Source organism: Vicugna pacos, chromosome 28, assembly GCF_048564905.1.
Source record: "Vicugna pacos chromosome 28, VicPac4, whole genome shotgun sequence".
In the NCBI taxonomy this organism is placed as follows: Eukaryota; Metazoa; Chordata; class Mammalia; order Artiodactyla; family Camelidae; genus Vicugna; species Vicugna pacos.
In genome coordinates this window covers 14903245-14920071 of record NC_133014.1, presented here as the reverse complement: position 1 = coordinate 14920071, position 16827 = coordinate 14903245, and the positions used below count along the sequence as shown (strand labels likewise).

The following is a 16827-nucleotide window of genomic DNA, read 5'->3' as shown; positions in this document are numbered from 1 at the left end:
TTTTCTCCTTCAGTCAACTTTGAATGGAATCATCCTGGGATCCATACATACCTATTGCCACGTAAGTAACTCAAATTAGGAAGCCACTTGTAAGAATCAAGATGAGAAAAAAGTAAAGGAAAGCCATTGTATTTTCTTAACACAGAGGTTAAGAACTGGTACCCTGCAGTCCCTACATGGCCCGCAGGCATGCTTTGTATAACAGCATAATTGTTTTAAAGCTGTGATTTAATTGCCAGTATTTTCGAAGATAAGATTTTACATTTACACCTGCATTGCTGGCTCCTTTTTGACAATGGTAGGCTCACCTTTTGACACGGCGAAAGCAGCTGGAACTTAGGAAATTATTCCCATCCAATTCAGTATATATTCACCAATGGACCCATTTATCTCCATCTTCTATCCACTTAAAGTTGTCCTGCTTGACTCATTTGTATTATTCTTAGAACAAATTATTAAGAACACAAAACTGCTGTTATGCTGTGCTTTTTTTTTTCATAAAAGCCAGAAGGAGATGGTTTGAGCATCACTTAATAAAAGGTATCTGCATTTCATTCTTTTTAAAACTCTTTAAACTAGTCTTACAAATACAATGACAGTGAAAATTATTCAAAGAAAAAGAAATCAAACCAATTATTTTGAAGTTTTATGATTTCGTTGGTGTTTTTGTTTGTTTAAACTGCCGACTAAAAAAAAAAAAAAAAAAAAAAAAAGCACAGCCTAAAAGCTGAAAGTTACGTTTTATTGGTTGGACTTTCTGAGCCTTGGACTTGAGCCTGGCAGGCAGCCTCTCAGATCGCTCTGAGAGACCGCTCTGAAGAGGCAAGGGAGGGGCCAGGATGTATAGGAGCTTTTGCAGCAAAGACGAGGTAGTTAGAACAGTAAACGATTATTGTTCATTAAAGAAAGCCAGATGGCTCAGTTAAGGAGCCCAGTGCTTTTCTGTGTGTGGGACGGTGCAAAGGTCTGCACTCACTGAGATCACTCCTTTGATGCGCACCTAGCTGTCCAGGGCCAGGGTCCTGTGCTTCCACACCCTGAGTTCCCGCAGGGGCACTGCTAGGGGTGGCCGCAGAGGCCGGGCTGCCTGCTCGTCTGCATCCTGAGTTCCCTCCGCTTATGCTCAGGTGTGGCAGTGGTGGCTGATGACTCGATGGCCACAGCATCCTTTGCTTACTGATACGGCAGGAAACATTTTTCATTCACATGATGTTGAATTCAGAACAACCACAACAACATAAAGGCTTCAATTCGTAACTGTACAGTTCAGCTAGGTTCTAAGTAATTTTTCTTCCCCCATATACCTAAAGGCCTTATTTACTTCCAGAGGTAACAGCAGATCATCAGAGACATGAGAGCCACTGACAAGAGGTGATGGGGAGGAGGCTCCCAGGATTTGCCGGGGGGAGATGCTATTCAAATTAAAAAAAAAAAAAACTCAGCAGGTAATTCTAAGAAACTGTTCCTCCAGTACCCAAAATTACTCCCACTGAGAGTTATTTATTTTGAACCTTTCTAAACTTGTCTGAAAGAGGCTTGGAAGTCCCTCCTGATGGTTTAAAAATACATGAATGGATGCATATATGGAACGTCTAATAAAAAGCCACATTACTAAGCGCTGATGAATGAAGAATTAAATTAGCCTCAGAAATGGAATCAAGAGTTGCAATAAAAAAAAAAAGCCTTTTCTTCCTTTTCCTCACCTTTCCTTGATGATTTCGTCTGCATTCCATTTCTTTCACCTCAGAAGCAAACCAGAAATAGAATGATAAACTAAAAAAGTAAAAAATAAACTTAATGGATTAATTCACATAACTGAATAAAATATTTCATGTCCAGAGCCATCACTGCTCTTAGATCTACCCTGCTTGCAACACGTAGCGTTTCCCTTCTCCATTCTTGTTTTCTTTCATGCCTATAAACTCCTCTCCCAGATCACTCTCCCTCTTCACATCCTCTCTCTCATCACACTACGAATCAATCACGTTCGTGAAAAAAGAATGGCCTTGAAAATAAACAGGCCAGTCAGACTTTCCCTCCAACCCAGCTCAGCATTTTGGCCTGTCATCCCAGTGTAACTTCTTTATGTTCCACTGTCCCCAGACCCAACGTATTTCTTCTCTCTTCTACGGCCTGAAATTCAAAAGATCTGGTTCCTACTGCCAGTTCTGCCTTCGGAGCAGCTGGGCCGTGTCTCCGAGCCAGTTTCCTCATCTGTAGCCCTGAAGTTTCTTTCTATTGGCAGCATTCCTCGTGCCTCTGGAGTCACACACCTGCAGACCCAGGTGTTTCCCTGACACCCATGACGCTCTGGCTTAGCGGGCCAGGGCAGCAGCCACTTGCCCAAGCAGGGTGAAGGCCTCTATCGTGCTTCACCGAGGGCATTACGGAAGGTGGCCAGAGGCCACTTTAAATTTATATGGTGCTGTACGGTGAATAATCGATGCTCTCCCTCCCTCTCCCTTTGGGGGTGTTCGTCCTTTCGTTGATCGTTTCATCCTTTAAGCATCTAACCTTTACGTGCCCAGCAAATGAATGGACAAACGAATGCAATGCCTGTTAGAAAAAACCCTTTTGATTTTGCTGAATGAACTGACTGCCTGGATGAGAAGAGAGTGTAAATCAAAATGTGCCGTTTACTTTACAGACTAGCTGATAATCAGTCCCCCTTTAGCGATTTTTGTACTGAAGCAGGAGTTGTGCTAGCTTAATGGAGAACGATCCATACTAGAAACTCAGGAGAAAAATATTTCCTCCTGTTGTTGTTGGAATTGGTAAATGTTGAGTGACAGACGCACAACAAAAACTGTGAGCTGAACTGAACTAACGTTAGTCCTTGCTTCTTGTAGGTAGATGCTGAGGGCTTAGGTTGTCACAATGCCGGTTTTCCTTCCATAATCCTTTGGGCACTTGAGTTTATTTTTAGCTGGCAGGTTACTCATCTCACAAATCATCTACAGAGAATGAAAAAAAAAAGTGGTTGATGCTATGGGAACAATATCTCTTTGCATTCCAGCCTTTTAAACCGGAACCAGCTTAATGTTGCATTAATGCAAAGGGAAGTGTGTCTGCATCTCACAGCACCTACAGCTCCATCAGCTGTCGCTTAGCAAGATCTGAACGTTTTACACGACATGATTTTAGAAAACTTTTGACCTTTTTGAGATTTTATTTATTGATTTTTTTAAATTTTGTTCCAAATGTCAGGAACCATCAAGGAACTTGTCTGAAAGGAAAAAGGTCACCCCAAAGAAGAAAGGTAGTCCTGGGCTGAGAGACAGTGTTCCCTGTCGTCTGGCGTGGCGCGCTAACTGCCGAGCGCCTCAGTGACGGCTCACTTTTTGCTTTGGTCCGGGATGTAGGCACAAGGATGTTTCGGGAACTCCTGCAGCTGCTCCCAGTGCAAATCTGGTGAAATGTAACAAAGAATCCAAACCCATCTGCCACGGTCAATGGAAGTCAGCGTCTTGAAACGCACGGCTCTTTGTGAAAGCCAGTTAAATACACTCGACAGAGAGGCAGTGTTTATTTGGAAGTGTTTCATCACTAACCTGGGGTATCATTACAGAGGGACCGTTACGAACTAATTGCCATGTAGGAGGATGGTTTTTTCCTTACAACGAAGTATCCTTGATTGACTACCAGTCTTACTGCAATGACAAACTAGAATAAGTACATAAAAGCACAGGTTGATTCCAATGAAATAGAATCACATTCAAGATTTTTCTTAAAAGCTGATTCTGGAAGGAAGTGAAACCACACCAAGCGAATATTATGGAATTATTAGAAGTATTGTAAAAGGCTGTTGTTCTCTTGGCCCCTCCCACCTATTGTGAAAGAGCAGTTTTGTTCTGCAGGACGGAACGCCGAGGCCAAGGGGTGCTGCAGGCAACCACACTGCCCAGGAGCTACAGCTCACTGCTGGCAAACCTGGGGCTAGAAGTCTTTGGCTTTGGGCCCAGATGTCTGTATTTTTAAAAGCTCTCAAATAAAAGCCAAGGGGCATTTGACAACTCTGGACCTACATTATGAAGAACTGGCAGAATCACTTCAAGATCTGCATTTGACTCAGAGAAACATAAAGTGAACGTAGCGGAGGTGACAATGCTTAGGGTGTTACAGAGACTCTTCACCTGAGACCAGAAACTCAGTAGGATCAAAACAAAGAGGCTCCACTGATCTCCTTCACTGGGTTGGAAATTCATTAAGGCAGCGTTCACATCTCACGTATGTGGGGTCCCCAGACGTCGGGCAGATTCCTGCCCCAAGGCCCCTCAGGTGCCCAGCGGCTGCCCTTTGAAGGTAACAAAGAACTTTGCTTTCCTGACACACACCTGCCTTAGCTGAGATGATGGTCATCCGTACAGTGCTCGGGAGCCCGGCCCCCAGGACTGGTCACAGCCCCCTGCCAAAATCCCTAGCCCCGCCCTTTCACGAGCCCTTCCCTTCCCCGTCTCAGCATCAGCCAATCAAAGAATTGTGCACCAGCTGACCACGCACCCTCTGACCCCTTTTGTGCCTGATGTCACGTAAGAGCAAGGAGTTAAAGTTACCCTCCCTTATAAAAGACCTCAGCAGCCGACCCTTGGGGCACACAGACACCTCTCCTCTGTGGCCCGCTGTGGCGTACAGACTAATAAACTCTGTTAGTGTCTTCCTCCTTGCTCTCTGGTAAGTTCTGTTCCGCCGCGCCCTGGCTGGCCGAATCCCATGACAATATACCCTCGCTCCGGTCCCGTCCACCAGTGGTTGTCATGCAAGTCCCTACCAGCGCTGTGCACTCACGTGAGAACAGCTCATAAACCCCAGACGGGTCTCCCAGTGCTTCCCCGGCATGACGGCTTCATCTTTCACGCACGACTGTCGGGAGTGTCTGGGGGAGCCGGTTCGCTTGCTGTGCAGCCCTGTCCCCTGCTTGAGTTACTGCCTTTGAAGACAGGATATTCGTATTTGCATTCTGCTACTGGAGAAGATAAACACATATTTTAACTTTTACAGGGAGAGCAAACTGAGCCATAAAATATACAAATAAATAATGTATATATGCATGTATGTGTGTGTATGTGTTGTAGAAATTCAATAAACAGAAACTTCAATTAAATAAAGTTAGGAGACCAGAAAGGGGATGTCTCATGCCCCATGGGACAGAGTCCAACACGAAGAAGAAAGATTCCCCTTCTCGCCCGGCCAGAGCTCCGGCAATGAGGTCTCGGCCAACGGAAGCCATGGGCTCTTGTTCACTGCAGTCTCCCAACGCCCTTCTCTCCATTTTGCTGGGACTTGCACGTGGCTCGCCGTGGGCGCAGACCCCGGATGCAGTTCTTTGCTGATCTGAATAATCTCATTTTTGCTGGAGAAATAACTGGCCATCTGCTTGGTTTAGAGCAACTCTGTGTATAATACATTGTTATGTTTGATGATTTTATGTTTCTTGACAATTTTGAAAATTTGCTCATTAGCTCTTCTGTTATTTAAAAAATACTTATTCAATCATTTTACTATTTAATAAACCAACTTTGACACTATTTTTTAAAAATATTCAGCAGTATGCAGAGAAGGCTGCTAGAACAGTTCACCACAATATTCCTTGCGCTCAGAGTCGACGACTGATTTTACCTGTTTTATTTGTATTGTGCAATACATGTTGAAGCACCATCCAATTATTTTTATGAACAACATGTATCATAAAAGGGAATGTGTGTGTAGATGCTGTGTCTGTATGTGTGTGTGCCTTCCAATATGGACAGAGAAAGATCTTACATAAAACTGAGGGCATAACATCAAAATTACACAATGGGAAAGAATGCAAAACACTGCACGTTTAAGCTCTGAATAATTAGAAGTTACATCTGCCTCCAGAGCATGCATTCCAGAGGGGCAAACCTCCTTGTTTTTTGTGTCCTCTGTCACTAGCTCAGGCACTTTAGAAATACTTGTTGCACACTTAATTTCATGTCAGTCAAAAGCATTTCCACATGGCCACTGAATCAATGCTGTTTTATCTAAGTCACTGAACAAACATTTTTAATGCCTTCAATATTCCATATACACTGGTGAGTACAAGATGATAAATTTACAAGGATCTGATAAGATCATTATATACACACTAAATTGAAATCAATGAATAAAATAACTGATATGGGATTTTGCGGTGTTTAAAAAATAATTAAGATTTTGATAAGTGGAAGATAAAATGCTGGGAAACAACTCAATGATGTTAAAGGCATTAAACAATTAAAGTGTATTGTTGGTTCAATGTATAGTCAGATTACTAGACTACTGTTTGGAAATTAACTTAATCTGGATAACAGTAAGCTGTAAATTCCTGCCACGCACTACAAAATGCCATCCTATCTTGAGACGTAGGTGAAAATGAACTCACCACTGGAGCAACACCAATTAAGAAACAGGAGACCAGAAGAGGAGGGGGAGATTTCCATCTTCAGAGAAGAGGCTGGAGAATTGAGGAGTCGGTGAGAGGGGGCAGTGAAAGATGGATGCAGGGATGTGAAAAGCAAGGGAAAGAAGACTGAGCATCAAGAAAAGAAGTCAACAGGAGAAAAGAGCATGTCACTTGCAAGTTTCTACATCAGCAGAGCACCGTGAGAAACAGGCTGAGCATAGAAACTGGGGGTAGGGCGAGAAACTGGCGTCACGTTAGAAACAGGAACCCTTAAATGTACGTTACACGTGATGGGAAGAAAATAAGCCATCGGGGGAAATCGAAGACCAGATGGGAAGAGTAAGTGTTGAGCTGAGCTTTCAGAGATTGAGAAATAGGTAAGATACATGAAATGTCCAAGTAGTGGACTTTTTTTTTTTTTCAAAAAGGAGCACAGATGATTATTCTGAGATCAAGGAAAAGAAGTCGATATGACGGACGTCCTGAGGAACGCTGGGATGGAAAGAAGGGAAGTTGGTCTTTACGTCGGGAGTTGCAAGTGGTTTTAAATAGGATGCCAGTAAAGAGAGTCTGACCTTTCTGAGTTCTGAAGCTGCAGCTTGGAATAGTGGGCTTAGAACCCACAAGCCCTTTTGTGGTTTCTAGATCTACCCCCTTGCAAAAAGAGCTTACACACATTAGCTTCTTTTAATCTCACTTCTATTAAAAAAATGAGAAAGAGGTGGGGAGGGGAGGGTACTGCTTAAGTGGCAGAGCCATGCTCAGCACACACAGGGTCCTGGGTTCAATCCCCAGTACCTCCCCTAAAATTAAATAAATAAGGAAACCTAATTGCCTCCCCACCAAAAAAAATGTTTTTAGTAAAATAAATTAAATAAGAGAGAGAGAGAGGTTGTGATGGATGTAGAGACAGGCTGCTCAATTTTCCTTCAAAGAAAGACTTGTTGCCCTGCTTGGGGTAGTGGTATCTGCAGGCAGCCGTCAGCCTCTTCAAAGACGGCCTTGGCCGTCACCTGACCCAAGGCCACGTCCTGCTGGGGACAGCTCTGTGTGACTGATGGAAATGAAAGCCAAGACGAGGCACCTCCGACGGGACGCTTCAGCTCCGGCGCCCCCTGGGGGTTGCCCCAAGTTGCTGCTGGGGGCTTCTGTGCACCTGGGCTCCCCTCTCGCCCAACCCTGCTGCCTCCGCTCCTCTGAGCTGCGTTTATCCTACCAACGTCTGTCTTTTAAACTCTGCCTCAGGGTCACTTTTGGAAAACTTGACTTGTCGCCGAGGTTGCTGTGAAAACCCACAGAGGAAGGGGTGAATCTGAGCTTGTTTTAAACTGGGTAGGAGCTTGCAGGTCCTATGGGTTACGTTTCATTTACAGCTCTTAGGCCATAAAGAAGCGGGAACCCTTCTTCTGAATATTCTAAAGTAATTCACCTTCACTAAGCATTTTCTGGAGCTATTTTTGCAATATCTACTTTGTCATGTGCTCCTGGTCTTTCAGTGATTTTCCTGTGAGTATGAATGAGCTTTGCGGGGCTTCCTACGCCTTCACTCTTCGACCACAGTTTGCAAAGGTGAGAGGGCATGACCGGTGCTGGTGGTCGCGCTTTAGGGGCAGGCTGGGGTTGTAATCAGAGGTCCGGCTTTGCTGAGGGTTAGAAATCACGCTGTGTCCGGGGTTTAGAGCTGTCCTGAGACGTCAGGAATCAGTTTATAGCTAGATTGATGGGGGGCGCCTGTGTCCAAGGAGAAATGGGAGGCACAAAAGGGAGCCTGACCCAAGAAATGTCACTGACTTCACCCTCTGTGGAAGGAAGCGGTGGGGAGCCCAGCCACGCAGCCCCCCGCACTGGCTGCCACGCCAGCTCAGCTTAAGCTGCAGGTGTCACGACGAGGCGAGCCTGCTTTCTTTCTTTCACTCCTCCTGCTAAAGATCTGTTGTCGATAGCGGTGCACGCAGGTGACAGCTCTCCTGCAGTGAACGGAGATTCACAGCTGACAGCAAACCATTGCAGAGACTGAGTTCACACCAGCAGAGCTGTCACTGCACCCCACAGACCAGCAGTCCAGCCCGACAGTGTCCTCCAGAGTAGAACGGGCTCCCATTCGGGCGCCGGGGTGTGATGAAAGGGCAGGGAGCCGTTGCTTTGTCAGTATTTCTCGGTGGATTTACTCTGGATTGCTACGACCTGCCTCCGCTTTATAAATCATCTCAAAAGTTAACTTTTGAGTTCCTGCTGAAATACGTCTCTGCTGGGAACGATCTGCCCCCGACAGAAGAGTTAACACAAAGCGTTTTTCTTCCATCTTTGATCAGGATAACCTTGCTTCTTTTTGACGTTTCCCACTATTGTGCTTGGTCCGATTTTACCATATGGAGAAAGGACTTGAGACAAACAACAGCTTAGGTAATGAACGTCATGGACTAAAGACAATCATTTAGTCTTGGGTGACTTGTCCATGAGAGCTGTCTGTACAGATTAAATGAACCAGCGACTTGACTTTACTACCCCTAGAGATGAAAGCTTGAACTACGTGTAAGGAATGGCAGAACAACTTGTCAAATGAGTGAATTTAGTTAATTTACAGAGGGGGAAGTCAGCAAAACACATCTATTTGATCTGCTGAGGAGGTCCAGGGGTCCTGTTAAAACTAAATCTGAATGGGCCTGAAATTCTTAGTAATGGATGTAAATCTTTGCATGATTCTGGGCAATGAAAATCTAAAACCTTACCCACACACGTAGCGTTTTCTTTTTTCTATTTTCAACATCATCTGGCTGACTATGTCACAAACATTTCCCTACTAAATGTTTAATTATGCACATATTTATACGGAATAAAACTAACAAATTAGAAATGAGTACACCGTGAAAACTGTGAAAATTAAATCTCGCTTCTGTTCCTGGCCTGGGTCACACAGTATTCCCAGCGAAGGGACCAGCACTGTTCAGAGCGATCCTGTTAATACACAAATTAACACAGCGCCCATATGCAGGCATGTTTTGTTTCTGTTTATACAAATAACAGCACACTCTACTTCCTATTCTGAATCTAATTTTTTTAATTCACAAACTATGTTTGACACAAAATTAAAAAAAATGTAAATGCTGTTATACCTTCCGAATGGAGGTGCTGCCGGTGGATGTGACTTGTGTCCAGGTTCTTGTTCCGTCCCAGAAAGAACTCAGAGATGAGATGCAGAGGTTAAGAAAGTAAAGTGAGGATTTATTAAGGGATGGACAGCACACCCTCAAGGGGAGAGCGGGCAGGCTCAGGGGAGCGGCTGCCCTGTGTTTCTCTGGCAAGTTGGTTATTACATAGGGTGTAAAAATGAAAGGGCAGAATATTCATTGGGGAGCAAAGAGTTTGGGGTCATATTCCCTGATTATCATCCCAATTCCACCTTCCCAAGGGGAAGAGGGATTTTTGTCCTTACTTAGTCTGGATCAGAAGTGTCATGGTGTCCGTGTATGATGGGTACCTCTAATCCGCAAGGCTAATTTTACTGAGATGAAGGCATAATGGACAAAAGGTTACATTCAGACACTGGAGATTCCTGCCTTTTCCCACCTTTCTTTGTCAGCCTCCAGGCCACTCATCACCCCAAAAGGTGTGGCCCCTTGTCAGCCCAGAGGTTCTTGCTTTTCTTTCTCTGCCCAGGGACCCGTGGTGCTCATATGATGTGTGGTTTCCTGCATTTGGCCTGTGCCCCGCCTTTCTGCCCAGGTCCTGCCCTGTGGCCTGCGTCCCCGTCTCTCTGCTCAGGTCTAGCTGTCTGCTGCTCTGACAGTCACACCCACACAGGGTCAAACTGTTGGAAAGAGCATTGTGAATGGGAAGCCATGCTCTTCTGGCTCGAGGTGTGCTAACCACAGCGCAGACCTGAAAACTACATAAGAAGGGCGTTCCGTTAGCAAACTACTGACTAAGATACAATTTACCTTCAGTGCCCAAAGTAGCGACACCAGAAGGTGGTAGACAGGTGCTGGACGGAACTCCAGGGCAAGGAAACATTGTGACATCAAGACAACAGCGAAGTTAAATGTTCAGGCAGAAGAAAGAGCTTGCTCATGACTGGCAAGGATTTAAGAAAAATTCAGAGATCAACAATCTGGCACTGGGATTAGGGTTACAGCGCTAGCCAGGCTAAGACTGGGGCCAGATTCTAGGCTCCGCAGACATTTTAAATGAGAGGGCTCCAGGCCATATCTACTAAACAGACTGCGTGTATTCCAAGAGAGTTCTGTAAAGAGGCTATAAGTCAGTGATTAAGCAACCATCTCTATTAGTCAGCATTTGCATTCAGCTTCATACAGTAGAAAGTGTCAACACCGCAGACTTAAACAAGAGGGTCACCATTTCTACACTCAGATAACAAAACGGTTGGGAAGTAAATGACACAGGACTGGTGTTCATGGCTCAAGTGTGTAGTTGCTAAGGTGACTGCAGTGCCCATGGGACTCCTTTTGGTGATTATTCAAGAGACGTGGCAGAAACCCACAGTGATGTCCGACCTTCCCAACCCCCCGTGTGGCTTGGCCGTGGAACTGATCAGAGCCGACACCTGGCCCATCCAAATGGCTCCTGGGCATCAACAGCCAGCACAGCTGAACTGGGAGACAACAGCTGAGTACTGGTTCTGGTGGCAACTCAAACTGAATACCAGGGCTTCTGGCAGAAAGGAAGGGGAGGGGAAACAATGAAACGGTATGTGTTAACGGATCAGCACTCATTTAATTTTTTTTCCCCAAAAAACCTACATTGTGACTTCTGTTTGTATCTTATAGGTCAGATTTTGTGACATCCCCAAATCCAGCTGCAAGAGCGTCTAGGAAATATAGGACCGTTTTTTGTTTGTTTGTTTTTAATTCTTTGTTTGCTTGCTTGCCTGTTTACCAAGTTGGGCGCATCGCTGCTTGCCACAGAATCAAAGTTCTCCTAAAAAATGAAGAAACAGGGGAATGGACACTGGGTAAACACTTCTGCAATCTGGTCCTTTCTTCTTCCTCTGATGACTACACCAGGGACAGCCATCTTTATTCAATAACAAAAAACACAGGAATCTCAGACTCCAGCCCCGCTTCCCTCGGGTCACTGAATCAATGCCAGCAGCCACTCGCGTGTAGCCTTAGAGCAACATAAAAATAAAAAATCCCAGTTAATCACTACTATTTGATTTGTCTACGACACGCAGCAGAACACATCCCTAAGTAACACGTACGCTGCCCAAGGGTTTTGTCCACCTCCAGCGTGTAAAGTGTGACCTGACTCCACCGATCAGAATAATGCTAGGCTGGGTTCTCACTGTCCCAGGACCCAGGGCTTTGATTGTTGGCTGCAGGTGACGCTTGAAGAGGCAGAGGCTGAAAACAAAGTGTGGACCTTGGCACTGCGGCACACCCCACAATCAGAGACCCGAAACTGAAACCAAAGAGCTTCCACTGCTTCGAGGAAAAGGAACGTAGGCTCAAACAATTGAAGTAAAATACGAACTCCCCAAGCTCCAAATCAATAACTCATCAAAGATGCAAATGTACTGCTATAGTTGGCGTATCGGTCTAGCCGAGAGAATATGGCGTTTCTCCAGGAAAAAGGACATTTAAAAGTCAGAGGGAAATTCATGTTGGAGACTTAGTCGCAGAGAAACTGGGATTCAGCGGAAGAAATCCAGCCATTGAGAGAGTTTAGCTTACAGGGCGGAAGTTCAAATGACTGAGTCCAAGATAGGAAATCTCTCTACGGGAGAGGCCCACAGAACAAAACGTACTAAAAAATTGGGGGACTGTCACAGAACCCAGGCAGTGCGGACGGAGATACAAGGTTATAGGATTTAATACTAAACTCTTAAGCTGACACAGTACAACACCTTAAAATCCTTCCTGACTGGCTCAAGAATTTGGGAGAGGACAGAAATAAACCTTGCAACGGAGGTTAAGTGTCTAAGTAATGTGAATGGGAGCAACTGGGCGTGCAAAATCCGAGCAGGTCATTACAGCGCGGGCATCATTTCGTGACTTTGAAGATCTTCCAATACAGCGTAACCAAGCATTTTATAAACGCCCACAAGTTCTATTTTAGGTAGGCACAGGCAGCAGTGGTATGCCAACTGAAAGATGCAGGAGTTCACATAAGTATGAGAGACCTTAATGGGAACGTGCTGTACAGCATCGTCATTATCACTGAATTTCAACTTAATTCGATTTTAATACCATTTTAACAGTATTCATTAAGGCGAGTGAAACAGTCGAAATTGAACCCGTTAAGGTTTAAGAATTAATAACAGCAACAAACATAGGTCGAAAAAGGGTATGTCACAGGCTCTGTTTTTATGCCTCTGTTTTAAAGGAGTAATAGAAATTATTGGGACTCAGGAAGGGTAAAAAGATACAGAAATTTTACTTTGGTTAGAAAGAGACCGATGGAAACAAACAGGAGCTAGAATTAATGTGTGTCACCTCCCACCTCTGCAGTTTTAGACTTCTCTCTCCTGAACATCCTTTTTTAAAAAATGAAAATGACCTTGACAGTTTCGCACTTTAAATTATCACCCACTAATCGATCTGTGTGAACAAGTACAACGATCCAATTCAGCAAGCGTGTATTTTAACACTACGACGTCAACCAGGTACAGGAGCCCACCCAAGACCTTCGTGGCAGGCTGACACCTAAGGTCAGCTAGGACAGCCACCGAGGATAGCCATCTGGTATTAAAGCCTTTCCTTCTGTGTGTGGCCGGGGCCAAGCGACTCATCTTTAACCAACAGAAGGTGGCCAAGGTCATGGGGATGAGGTTACAAAAGCCACGAGTCTGTGTCATTTTCAGCAGGCCATGCCAATTCTACGTTTCCATGTCCTCCTGGGGACACGTGAAAAATAAAATAAATGACCTTTAATGAAAACGAATGTGAACGCTAACCTACGCACATAGATGCAGGACTGGGACACTGCGCTGTGCACCAGAAACTGACACGCTGCAACTGACTATGCTTCCAGTAAGTAAATAAATACATAAAAATAAATGCATGCGAAGTGCCTAGTGCGTAAACGTGAATTACTTTCCTTCCTCATTTCCGCAATCCTCAATGAATTATTCTGAAGGAAATGCTTAACGGCGAGAGAAAGGGAAAAAAAAATGTAGCTCGACAGGATTTCTGAAGGGAACTCACCGTTCTCCTGAGCAATTTATCCGTCAGAAGAAAGAGCTGTCTTCACCGCATTCTTCCACTCTAAGAGGTGGTTGCCCTCTGGGAGATGCGGGGATGAAAGGAACGTACCTTCCTGTTCACCTGCCCCGGACGGCGCACTGCTGTCTGGCGGGTGCTTCCCTGGCAGCAGAAGAATGGCTGCCGTGGCAAGGGTGCGCGGGACTCCGGGTGCACGAGGCCTCCTCCTTCCCTTTAGCAGTCGGCAGCAGTCCTGGGTTTGGCAGAACCTTTAAGCAGACAAGACATCGATGTGGAGCTGCATGAATGCCAGAGGAACCAAGCTCAAAGCACACCTTCAACCTGTAGTCTTCTAAGTTCAGGCAGAAAGCGGGGAGCTGTGGACAGACGTTGCGTCAACACTAAATCAGTGACGTCAATCACCCATTATTCAGTTAAACTGATGCTTGAGACTTGGGAAAACCAGCAGAAACGCCCTGCATTTGGAGTCAAGGTATTGATTTAAGTGCCTTGGAGTAAAGAGGTCGTGGAAGACAGGTCAGTCAACCCATGAAAGACACGCCTGTACCTTCTAACTAATACACGGCCACGTGGCTCCACCATTTCCAGGGCCAGGGGCTCTCTCTTGGTATAAACAGTCCATTCCACTGTTGCACAGCTTTAGCACTATTTCTCAGTTTCATGGAAACCTGCTTCCTTTTACCTTCCAGGCAGATGAGCAACGCAAACGTGACATCCTTGGTGATGCTGGATTGGGAGGTGGGTGTAAGTGTGGCAGAGAAAGCCTGTTCATATTGGATCTGTGTTGCTCATGAATTTTTTTGGTTGTTAGTTTCCATCATGGTCCCATTTATTACATGATGTTATTAGACACCAAAATCTGGTGCTACTGGTGCTCATTCCCACTGGGGTATCATTACTTCTAAGCTCTATCAGCTGACAGAGCATGGAAAAAATATACGTGTATATACGAACACTTGTATGCATTCGTATTTCTGTAACAGCGATCTGCATCTGTATTAAGCTAAAAATGAGTCTGTACTGATTTCTCAAATTCTAATCCGTCACCACAACCTCCCCCCTTTGCTTATCTGTACCCTTCCCCTACGACAGTGAACAACTTGCCTACCACAGTTGCCATCCATTTACTTGATTTTTCATTTCTGTGATGCATGTTTAATTGTTAACCCGCATCCCCTTGTATACACAATTTGATCAACTGGCGTACAGAGTCCCATGCACTTAAGTAAAGTGACGTTTGCCTCTAGTTTTATAGATTCCACTTTCCAAGGTTACTTAGGTCAGCAGCCTCTTCCCTATTCCCTCCAAGGAGGTTCTTCCATACATTTATAATACAGTTATGTTATTTTTTCACCTTCTTAATTCCACCAGGGTTTTCCACCACACTTCTAAATTTGACTATATTAAGTTTCTTTTTTTTTTTTTTGGTGTAAAGTTCAATGGGTTTTGACAAATATACAATGGAACATATTCACAATTATGGTTTCTCCACCCTAAACAATCCACCATGATTTAGCAAGCCAACCCTGCCTATCTTCCTCTTAAAATCTGGCAACTGCTAATACTTTTTTACTGTTTCTATAGCTTCGTCTTTTCCGGAATGTCATATAATTGGAATTATATTGTATGTAGTCTTTCAGACTGGCTTCTTTAACTTAGCAATATACATATTAGATTGAACCACATCCTTATGGCTTGATAGCTCATTTCTTTTCATCGCTGCATGGTATTCCATTGTATAGAGGTACTATGGTTATCTCATCCATTCACCTTTGAAGGACATTTTAATTGCTTCCAATTGTTTCTGACTTTAAAGTTTTTTTCTCACCTTAGTTACCATCTGAACTGACTTAGATACTTTCCCTCCCACTTTTTGCCTGGGACTCTCTTAATATTGTTCCAGTCTCAGCTTAAATGTCATTTCTTTATGGAAACTTTTCTTCACATTTACAGTATATCCCATTTAATTCTTTCTTATAATTTATTTTTTGGAACCTTAGCAGTACCTACTGCTATTTGCACGCCACACTGTTGGCTGACTTTAACATTTCTCCCTTGCATGACTGTAGTCTCATTCTGATTGATTCAGCTCTGTATCCCCAGCACCTACTAATGGTTTGGCACATAGTAGGTTCACAATATGTGTTTGTTGAACAAATCTGTTAGTCAACCACCTCAGTAACTGACATAGATGTTCACTTTTTACTGGGAAACTGAGAGTAGGCCAAGTTAATAGATTTGCTCAAATTTATATCGATAAGAGTAGAGCTGAGATTTAAGCTAAGACATCCTGATGTGAACGCAGACGTCCCTCCCCTTAGTGGTGCTGAAGTTAAGATGCTGCCCAGAGGAAGACGGTGTGGCCCAGCTCAGAAGGGCGCTATCTCGGAAAACAACCGCCTTGCGCACATGGAGGTAAAAATGATCTAATCAAAATCTTAAAGAACTTAATAAACTCTTCTAAAGTTTACGTAATTTTTAATTATTAATGAATTTTAGGTTAAGAGGAAAGTATTAATTTGAGTGTAAAACTTATTGTCATGTTTAAAGCTATTTTTTCAGATTATTTGTGCCCGGGGAATGGTCATGTTGTTGCCTCTGTATATTTTCCTACAGTAAAAACCCATGAGTCTCTACTCACTAGAGGGAGAGGAAGGAGTTCCACTAGGCTTCAAACTTTCAAAAAATTTTTTCGCCTAACAGATAAAATTGAATCTATTGCCACTGAAGTCAAGGCTGGGCCCAGAGCTCTAATTCTGCGGCTTCCTCTTTCCTGCCTGGGATAGTTTGAAAGTCCTTCTACAGGACCTTTAAATCCATTTTACACATGGACGAAACACACGCACCAAATATATCCTAAGGTTACAAAAATGGACCACGTCCATCATTAGCATAGCAGCCCTATCTGTTAACGATGGTCACTTTACAGAACCATCCGAAACCACCAAAAATGAGGGACTGCGCAATAAAAAGATCGCACGTTAATCACTTCAGTTGCAAAATTAATTTTCAGTCGTTTTTCTATGTTCAGAATATTTAAGCCCCAAAGCACTACACGAGCCATTTTTTCCTACTAGAATCAAGAAGATTAAGAAGAGCGATAAAGGACCATTAGTTCACCGAGTCCATTTACCTCAATTGCAGAGCAATCTTTGGTCATGAGGCTCTATTTGATTTTTTTTTTTTGTTATTTTCTGTCATCCTTAAATTCAGCTTATTTTTACCACATCCTTGGAATGAGAT

At 44.0% G+C, this 16827-nt stretch overlaps 1 long non-coding RNA gene across 1 annotated transcript; it reads right to left on the bottom strand.

Annotated features, from left to right (window-relative positions):
* Nucleotides 1-2555: 2555 nt before the first annotated feature.
* Nucleotides 2556-10442, bottom strand: LOC140690041 (uncharacterized). Its single transcript, XR_012065233.1, has 5 exons — nucleotides 10342-10442; nucleotides 9837-9905; nucleotides 9517-9583; nucleotides 4786-4963; nucleotides 2556-2954 (listed from the first exon to the last, which is right to left on the bottom strand). It is a non-coding gene; the product is annotated as an uncharacterized lncRNA (long non-coding RNA).
* Between the last annotated feature and the right edge of the window lie 6385 nt (nucleotides 10443-16827).